The following is a 9,538-nucleotide window of genomic DNA, read 5'->3' on the forward strand; positions in this document are numbered from 1 at the left end:
GGACCTCCTGGTTCGTGGGGCTCAGCCCTATGCACATTGACCACGTTGGACCAGATTTCCAACTTGCCATATTCCTGGGAAAACGAAAAAACAGAAAGTATTTAAAGATACTTGTCGGTTTGGGGCGCCTGGGTAGTTCAGTCAGTTGAGTGTCCGACTTTGGCTCAGGTCATGATCTCACGGTTCGTGACTTCAACCCCTGCATCAGGCTCTGTGCTGACAGCTCAGAGCCTGGAGCCTCCTTCGGATTCTGTGTCTCCCTCTCTCCCTGCCCCTCCCCTGCTCGCGCTCTGTCTCTCAAAAATAATAAATAAATGTGAAAAAAATAAAAAAAAATTTGTCAGTTTCTTTAACCACAAGAATAATAAACCCATTACAGTGAACTGTAGTAAAAACAAGTTAGTGAAAAACACGCATTGTCTGGGCCTTTCCGCAAACGTCGTTTTCTTCACACAGGAAAGCCGCGTGGTCCTCTCTGCTTCTAAATGCCACCTGCTGTGACCTATTGTGGTGTAAGCTCTGAAGACGATCCAGGCTTGCGAAGGCACGGAGGTAAAGTAGGGACACGTATCTCGATGGCTTTTTCACACAACATTACACGTTATTCTCTCATGCTGACCCTCAACTTGACAAGCGGAAGTTACTTAAAGGTGGGCAGTGGTGTGGACTCTGAACTCCCATCAGTGAACGTCTGTGCTTTGTTAGTGGATATCCGATGGTCTGCCTTGTGGGGTAGGAGGTGGCCCTGGGGGCTGAGGCGCATGTAGTGGGGTGACTAATGTCCCCCCTGTACTCACGTCCACTGGGAACCTGTGAGTGCGGCTTTATTTGGAAAGGTCTCTGCAGATGAGATTAAGTGAAGGTTGTGAGATGAGCTCATCCTGGATCAGGGTGGCCCTAAATCTGATGACAGGTGTCCTCATAAGAGAGACAAGAGGGGAGACACAGACACAGAGGAGAAGCCACATAAAGACAGAGGCAGAGACAGGAGGCACGTGGCCACAAGCCCAGGGACGCCTGGAGCCCCAGAAAATGCAAGAGGCAGGAAAGACCCTCCACTGGAGCCTCAGGAGGGAGCACAGCCCTGCCCCTCCTGCATCTCAGTGATCCTTCCCTGCCTGGATCTCAGTGGCCCTGCCCCTCCTGGATCTCAGTGGCCCTGCCCTGCCTCCATCTCAGGGGTCCTGTTCTGCCCGGATCACAGTGGCCCTGCCCTGCCTGGATCTCTGTGGTCCTGTCCTGCCTGGATCTCAGTGGCCCTGCCCTGCCTGGAACTCAGAGGCCCTGCCCCTCCTGGATCTCAGGGGTCCTGCCCCTCCTGGATCTCAGGGGTCCTGCCCCTCCTGGATCTCAGCAGCCCTGCCCTGCCTGGATCTCACTGGTCCTGCCCTGCCTGGATCTCAGTGGCCTTTCCCTGCCTGGGTCTCAGCAACCCTGCCCCGTCTGAATCTCAGTGGTTCTGCCCTGCCTGGATCTCAGGGGTCCTGCCCCTCTTGGATCTCAGCAGCCCTGCCCTGCCTGGACCTCCGTGGTCCTGCCCCCCCTGGATCTCAGTGATCCTGCCCTTCCTGGATCCAATGGTCCTGCCCCTCTTGGATCTCAGCGGCCCTGCCCTGCCTGGATCTCAGTGGTCCTGTCCCTCCTGGATCTCAGTGGCCCTCCCCTGCCTGGATCTCAGCAGCCCTGCCCCTCCTGGATCTCAGTGGCCCTGCCCTGCCTGGATCTCAGCGGCCCTGCCCTGCCTTGGATCTCAGACTCTAGTCTCTGGAAGGACCCTCCCCTGGAGCCTCAGGAGGAAATGAGGCCCTGGGATACCTTGCTTTCCACCAGCTCTAGTCCTTTGTGACCGTGCATTGTTCCCTGCACGGACAACCGTGGCTCTTCCTGTAGGAACCAAGCAGGCAGGGCGGGAAGGGTCACGTTTGTGCCCACCCTGTGTGTGTGAGCACACCATGGCTGCAGGACCGGGCCTGGCCTGGGCCTCGCCCACCGAGCACCCTTCCTGCCTGCAGTGTGGAGACGTCCGTGGACACCCTCCCCGTGCTCCTCGTGGGGACGGCTCTCTCGCTGAACCTCTGCCTTGAGACCCCGACCCCACAGAGCTCGTTGCCTGGGTGCCTGTGAGCTGGGCCCCTCCAGACCTGTGTGCAAATGAGCGTTACCTGTGGACTGTTCCGTGAGCGGCCCTTTGATGTGGGGTCTGACACTCGGAGACGGGAGGAAGAAAATAACTTTAAAAATTTTAAGAACCCTTAATTGAAGTTAACATAAAAGACGATGCAGGGTGTTAATTGGTCTGTCTCAGGCATAATGTGGGCCCCCGAGACCATGTCCCTTACCCCCTGCCAAAGAGTCAAGACTCACATCTTTAATTCAACACGCTTTGTATTAATTACCTCTGGATAAGGTAAGCTTTGATTGGGAGCCCTTTATTATGAAATTACTGTGCATTGCCTGCCTTAAGATAAATAAATTAGGGCTGAATTAGGGAGAAAAGCTCTCCGTCCAACTGTGATCAGGAAGGAACATTTGTGTGTCGAATGCATGATGAGGAAGCAGTTTTCCGTGGGCGTCCTTGATGGGAGAAACACCCCCCACCCCACCGCGGCGTTGGCCTGGGGCTGGTTGCTGGACGGCCAGGCTCCCCATCCTGCAGAAGGCGGGACAACACCCAGTCTGGTCTGAGGAGGCCCGTTCCCTGGGGGAGGGGAGGGTCCCCCCTGCAGTGGTCTGGTCTGCTGGGGCCCATCCAGGGCTAGAAATCGGGCTGCGGGGGGGGGGGCGTGGTCTGGAAACTGGGGGCTGTCGTGAGGGAAGGGACGGGTGGGGTGGGGTCTAGGTGTGTTGGGTCCCCAGTGAGGGGCAAAATGCATGGGGAAAAGGGGGTCCAAGCTACAGACAGGTGAGCCAAAGGCGGGCAGGGGCATCAAAGTGGCCGGAGACGGGGCCAGGAACTAAACACTGCCTTCCCTGGCAGGGGAGCCTATGGCTTAGGAAAATGCAAGTGTCACCATCAGCTAGAGCCACTGAAGGACTGTCTACAGTTGGTGTGGGTGGCCTTCCACGCAAATGTCCTCACACAAAGACATTTATTCTTTCCCAGTTTTGGACGCCAGACTCAAAGATCCAGTGTTGGCTGACGTCCAGAGGGAGAGAAATCAGACACAAGGAGGAGAAGCCACGTGAAGGCGGAGACAGAGACGGGGGGCTGGGGGGAACGCAGCCGCAAGCCCAGGGACGCCTGGAGCCCCAGACACTGGGAGAGGCAGGAAAGACCCTCCCCTGGAGCCTCTGGAGGGAGTATGGTCCTGACCTGCCTGGATCTCCCTGGTCCTGCCCTGCCCGGATCTACTGGTCCTGTCCCTCGTGGATCTCAGCCGCCCTGCCCTGCCTGGGTCTCAGTGGTCCTGCCCTGCCTGGATCTCAGTGGTCCTGCCCCTCCTGGATCTTGGTGGCCCTGCCCTGCCTGGGTCTCAGTAGTCCTGTTCCCCCTGGATCTCAGTGGCCCTGCCCTGCCTGAATCTCAGGCGTCCTGCCCCCCCTGGATCTCAGCAGCCCTGCCCCTCCTGAATCTCAGTGGTCCTGCCCCTCCTGGATCTCAGTGGTCCTGCCCTGCCTGGATCTCAGTGGTCCTGCCCCTCCTGGATCTCAGTGGCCCTGCCCTGCCTGGATCTCAGCGGCCCTGCCCTGCCTGGATCTCAGCGGCCCTGCCCTGCCTGGATCTCAGTGGCCCTGCCCTGCCTGGATGTCAGTGGCCCTTCCCCTCCTGGGTCTCAGTGGCCCTGCCCTGCCTGGATCTCAGCGGCCCTGCCCTGCCTGGATCTCAGCGGCCCTGCCCTGCCTGGATCTCAGTGGTCCTGCCCTGCCTGGATGTCAGGGGCCCTGCCCTGCCTGGATCTCTGTGGTCCTACCCTGTCTGTATCTCAGCAGCCCTGCCTCTCCCTGGACCTCAGGCTCCTGTTCTCCACAGCTGGGAGAGGATAGTTCCTATGACTTTAACCTCATAATTGGGGTTATGTCTTCCATCACCCCAGACAGGCTTCTGTCAGATAAACTCCCACAGCCCAGCTGGGGGCAGATTCCCTTCATATTCCTACAACACTCCCTACATTCGTAGAAACTCACGTGGGCGTATTCGCCTAATGCTTATCAAATTTCGCAAAAGTACGCTTGAGAAGAAAGTATCCCATTTGTGGCGAACCGGTCCTTTGCACGCCCCATTTATTTCCTCAAAGTTTGGGGGAAATGAGCCACGTTTCCTCATCATAGTTCCGTGTGCTTGTCCTTGGCCTTGAGGGTGGCGGTTGAGGGCTTGTGGAGCACACAGCATTGTGCTGGAAGGTGATGTGTGACCACCGTGCAGTAGGAAACCAAATACTCACATTCTGTTCCTGAGTTTACGCGCTTATTCAAAAAGGCATTTTCTGGGTGGAGAGCAGCGGGGTCGGAATACAGAAGTGGATTCCGTCCAGAACGTCGGGTTGATGTATTTGTCCAGCAAAGCCAACGTCGTAACAACGTCGCTTGTGACAATAAACTCATGTTTGTCTTTAGTTATTTTTCATTTTATGTGTCGAGAGAACGCGACCAGGGGAAGGAGGCAGAGAGACAGGAGAGAGACACACAGAGACTCTCAAGCAGGCTCCACGCTGAGCTTGGGGCTCGATCCCAAGGGGATCCCACGACCCTGGGATTATGACCTGAGTCAAAATCGCTCAACTGACCGAGCCACCCAGGTGCCCCTTGAACTGATCTTTGAGATTTGAATTTCCAGACTTTATTGCTCTGCAGGGGACCCAGTCTGTAAGTCCGTTTTGGTGATTCCGGGCGTAGGAGAGTGCCCCATGCAAGGCGTATGTGAGTATTTTTGTGATTTAGTAACGAACGTAGAAACAATGTGCTAGTTACGGGGGGTCGTAAACCCCCTTGTTAGAAATGGGTTGATCCATTAATTAATTTGAGAAGTGGGTTCATCCATTCACTAATTTGAGAAGCAGCCACGTGTGCTGAAAATTTTTGCCAGGGAAAGGTTTAAGGACGTCAACGGCTGCCCTTGGCCGTGTTCGTAAGCGTGCCCACCTTTGTGTCCTGTGCTGTCCACAGAATATTTCCATGACACCTGGGGATTCTGGGGCTGTTCAGGGCCCCCACGCAGGGCCCCCATTGGTCTGGAAGACGTGGATGTAGGTCTCCATATCGGCTTTGCCATGTTCCCTCCGGTGTGGCTGGACCCCAACGAGCCTTGTGTGCTCATCGAAACACGGAACTCTGACACAGGTCAGACCCTCTCCCAGGGCATCACCGGGACCACCTTCCCTGAAGCCAGAATTGCCCCGTTTGGGGGTGGGGTGGGGTCACTGGCTTCTGACCAGGGGTGGGGAACGTGACTTTGCAGCGTTTGCCACTGGCCTGGGATTTAATTTACAAGTTTGTTTTTGTGTTCCCAACATCCGGGAGCCGGAAGCCGGAGGCACGTTAGCTGTGGTTGTGCGTGCGTTCACATAAGTGACGTGTAGTGAAGCACTTTGCCACGGCTGCTGTGGGACTGTCACAGTGTCATAGCCAATACCCCAGGCGGGGTGGCTTCGACAGACATTTATTGTCTCAGGGTCCTGGAGGCTGGGAGTCCGGGATCCAGGCGGGGCCTCGCCCCGGGGCCAGGACTTCAAGATAGGAATTTGGGGGACACAATTCTGCACAGGGTAGACACATGTGGTCCTCACGGCTCGTGTCAGCACTCAAGGATGAGAAAGAGAGTCCCTGGGGGGACAGACACCAGCAACGGGCAGCACAGTCCCTGCCTCAGCAGCAGGTGACTACGCCCCTGGCCAGGCTGGGGGACCGGAGCCTGAGGATCAAACCTGGCCGGCCAGGTGGTGGCCTTGGTGAGCCTGGGCGCTGGCACAGACGTGAGCAAGACACGGGCATTTGTGCTAGCCGTGAGGTCCACGGGGAGGGTGAGCAGGGCGTCCTGGGGAGACCAAGTAGCGGGTCACATGTGTGTGGCCCTCCTGGAGCCCTCCTAGGCCTGGACTGCACCTGGGACAGGGGGACAGCTGGCTGTGCGCACCCGTGTGTTGAGAAGGGCGGGCCAGGTGTCCCGGGCCGTGGGCGGGGGTCTGGATGTGCCCGGCGCGTCTGTAGAGCTCGGGGGGCCCCGGGTGGCCACAGCACGAGGCGCATTAGCATATGTCCCCAGTGCGGTTCCGGTAATGACTGCTTATTAGTATTCACCAGCGTGGGCCTGTCTGGTCTGGGCTCTGGGTATGTCAGTGCGGCTGCGGCCGTTTGATTCGGGGAGACGCGGAGGTCAGCGTGCAGGCACTAATGAGGCCTGGACGTCAGGAACGATTCCCCGTGCCTGGCGGTTCCTTCACACGCACACGGCCGGCCCCCCGAAGCCGAGGCAGACGTGCCCGGGGTCCCGGGGACCGGCACCCACCACGTGGGGCTTCACCGGCAGAGTCCGGGGCGCCCCTGCCCCTGCTCGTAGCCCATGGGGGCCACTGCCTGCGGAGGGGGCTCTGTGTGCCCAAAGGCGGGTCTCCAGTCTGCACACCCTCCTTGAAAGGGAGGGTTTGCCCACGAATCACGTTGGATCCCGTTGTCCACGGCTCTCCGAGGCCAGACGGAGTTTCAGGCGGGGGATCCCGGGGACGCAGGCCTGAGGACGGGGGGAGGGACGCAGGGAGGGCAGGGAGGGGGATGAGAAAGCGCCCCCAAAGGTATTTCTCTTTCAAAGCACTCTCGGGGGGCAAACTCAAAGCTTTCTTCGACGGGACGCTCTCTGTGTTTTGCTCGATGTTTAACTTCCTGTGGCAGGTTGAGAGCCGCTGTAGACGTCGGGGGCGCCCGCGGGTGTCTGTGCGATGGAAGCAGGGTCCGTGTCCCCCTTTCTGTCCATAACGGGTGGGGACAAGGGGAAATCGGGGGCGGAGGCCCTTGGGAAGGAGACCCACAGGCTTTGCAGGATGAGGCCACGTTAACAACCCCCACCCCAAAGCACGGCATCCACGTGCCCCTGGGGCAGGGCCGTGGAACCTGCTGGATACTGTCCCCTCTGGAAGGCAGGCACGTGTTGTTGCGTGCTGGGAGGGGTGTCGGCCGTCCCAGGAGACGGTGACGTTGACCGATCACGTCACTGATCAGTGGATCTCACCTTCTGGAGAAGGACCTACATCCCTCTGGGATGGGACCTAGTGACGAGGAGGGCCCAGCCCGACGCCCTGCACGCCTCCTGTGTCCCACATGCTCCGCCGGACTGTGGGGCTCACTCCCGGTCCCCCCCACCTGTCCCTGTGTGTCCGGCTGCCAGAACTGACTCACCCGTAACGGACCAGCAGTCTTCGGACTATGGGCCTGGCTAGCGCCCAAGTATGTGTCCCACGCAAATTCGTATGTGCACATCCCAACAGCTGGACCTCAGTGGCACTGGATTGGGAGGTGGGGCTTCGAAGAGGGGATTACGGCAGAATGAGGTCAGTAGGGGGTCCTGATCCCATAGGACTGGGGAAGACCAGGAGATCGGGACACAGACACACAAAGGCATGACGCCGGAGGGATAGGGGGACAAGGCTGTGTCCACACAGCAAGGACAGAGGCCTCAGGAGGAACCAGCCTGGGCCTGGGCCCCGCCCGGATCTCAGACCCCCAGCCTCGGCCCAGCCTGGATCTCAGACCCCCAGCCTCAGCCCTGCCTGTTTCTCAGACCCCCAGCCTCAGCCCTGCCTGGATCTCAGACCCCCAATCTCAGCCCTGCCTGGATCTCAGCCTCCCAGCCTCATCCCTGCCTGGACATCAGGCTACCAGGCTCAGCCCTGCCTGGATCTCAGACCCCCAACCTCAGCCCTGCCTGGATCTCAGACCCCCAGCCTCAGCCCTGCCAGGATCTCAGACCCCCAACCTCAGCCCTGCCTGGATCTCAGACCCCCAGCCTCAGCCCTGCCTGGATCTCAGACTCACATACTCTATGCCTGCCTGGACCTCAGACCTCCAGCCTCAGCCCTGCCTGGATCAGACTCCCAAACTCCATGCCTGCCTGGTAATCAGCCTCCCAGCCTCAGGCCTGCCTGGACCTCAAATTCCCGGCCTCGGCCCTGCCTGGACCTCAGACTCCCAGACTCAGTCCCGCCTGGATCTCAGACTCTCAGCCTCCAGGACTGGGAGCGATAAATGTGTATCGTTGAAGCTGCCCCATCTGGGCTATTTGTTATGGCAGCTCAGGTTGAGTCCTATGGACATTTTCAAACATTTGTAAGACTTGAGAATAGTATACTGTAGCTCAAATTCCCTCCGTCCCTGTTCCAATGATTGTGAACAATTCATTGATCTTTTCCCCCTCTCCTCCTACTCTCCTACACATTCCTTTCTGTGTTGTTTTCTCCCTTCCCTTCCCTTCCTTTCTCTCCCCTTCCCTCCCGTCCCCTTCTCTTCTCTCCCCTCCCCTTCCCTTTCTCATTTGGGGGATTTTAAAAGAGGCCAACTCATCAAAGTCTTTTTGTCTGTCAACAGCTCCATATCTATCTCTGAAAGACGAGTGTGTCTTCTTATGTCTACTTTTACATGGGCAGATGGATTGATAATTGTTTTCAACCCAGCTAGGAGCGGTTCTATCTGTGGACGCCTCGAGGGAAGGTGGGAATCAGGAGGTGGGAACTGAGGTGCATTCAGCGTTGAACTGGCTGACGCCATGGCAGGGCTTTGCTTGACCCACGAGTCGTGTTACATGCTTGGGTGCTGCGTGGGGGGTCCTGCCCTCTCTCTCCACCCGCCATCACCCACACGCTCCTCTGGCCGGCTCTGCGAGGACCCATCTGGCATATAATTCTTCACGTGTCTCCGGACTGCGGGCTTCTGTCAACCAGGGCTCCCACCTTTCCCTTCGCGCTCCGAGGACACCACGGAGGCACCTGTTTTCAATCCACGGGTCAACGACCCACTTCTGGGCCGCAGAATCCATCCAGTGGGTTGAGAGCAGATGAGGCACAGATAAGATAAGGTAAAATAGATCACGGAGGACAGAGGACACTGTCCACGAGGGTGGGAAGTACCAGTTCCAGAGACTAGGAATGGTTTTGGCCTCAAAGTGCTTGTTCACTCGGCCCCAGGGTCACTGGGCACCACCCGATGGCTTTCTGCGAACAACATGTCCTCGCGGCCACCGCACGGGTCAGAGATAGAACATTTCCAACAGCCAGGACGTTCCCACCCACACCTGCTTGGTCAAATCTCCTCAACAGACGTCCCCACCGTCCTGGTTTCTGTGAGATTATGAAACTTGTTTCTGTCCACGTGTTGGTTACACATGTATGGGCGTCTGTGTCACGCGTTTATAAGGAATATACGCTGTCGTACATTATTACGTTTTGGGCTGATGGGGCGTGATACAGGGTGCCCCTCGGTCGTGTAGGGGTCACGCTGGGTGCACCTTGGTTGTGTATGGTCACACTGGGTGCACACTGGTCATGTACTTTTTCACACTGGGTGCACCTTGGTCATGTATCAGTCACACTGGGTGCGCACTGGTCTTGTATCAGTC

This window comes from Panthera uncia, chromosome X (assembly GCF_023721935.1).
Source record: "Panthera uncia isolate 11264 chromosome X, Puncia_PCG_1.0, whole genome shotgun sequence".
NCBI classification, from domain to species: domain Eukaryota; kingdom Metazoa; phylum Chordata; class Mammalia; order Carnivora; family Felidae; genus Panthera; species Panthera uncia.